The following is a 651-nucleotide window of genomic DNA, read 5'->3' on the forward strand; positions in this document are numbered from 1 at the left end:
CTCTTCAAGAAAATTAGAGATATCAAGGGAACATTTCATGCAAAGATGGGCTCAATAAAGGACAGAAATGGTATGGCCCTAACAGAAGCAAAGATACTCAAACTACCGCACAATTGCACTCATCTCACACGCTAGGAAAGTAATGCTCAAAATTCTCCAAGCCAGGCTTCAGCAATATGTGAACCGTGAACTTCCTGATGTGCAAGCTGGATTTAGAAAAGGCAGAGGAACCAGAGATCAAATTGCCAACATCTGCTGGATCATGGAAAAAGCAAGAGAGCTCCAGAAAAACATCTATTTCTGCTTTATTGACTATGCCAAAGCCTTTGACTGTGTGGATCACAATAAACTGTGGAAAATTCTGAAAGAGATGGGAATACCAGACCACCTGACCTGCCTCTTGAGAAACCTATGTGCAGGTCAGGAAGCAACAGTTAGAACTGGACATGGAACAACAGACTGGTTCCAAATAGGAAAAGGAGTACATCAAGGCTGTATATTGTCACCCTGTTTATTTAACTTATATGCAGAGTACATCATGAGAAACGCTGGACTGGAAGAAACACAAGCTGGAATCAAGATTGCCGGGAGAAATATCAATAACCTCAGATATGCAGATGACACCACCCTTATGACAGAAAGTGAAGAGGA

This window comes from Bison bison, unplaced genomic scaffold, assembly GCF_000754665.1.
Source record: "Bison bison bison isolate TAMUID 2011002044 unplaced genomic scaffold, Bison_UMD1.0 scf7180017864517, whole genome shotgun sequence".
In the NCBI taxonomy this organism is placed as follows: Eukaryota; Metazoa; Chordata; class Mammalia; order Artiodactyla; family Bovidae; genus Bison; species Bison bison.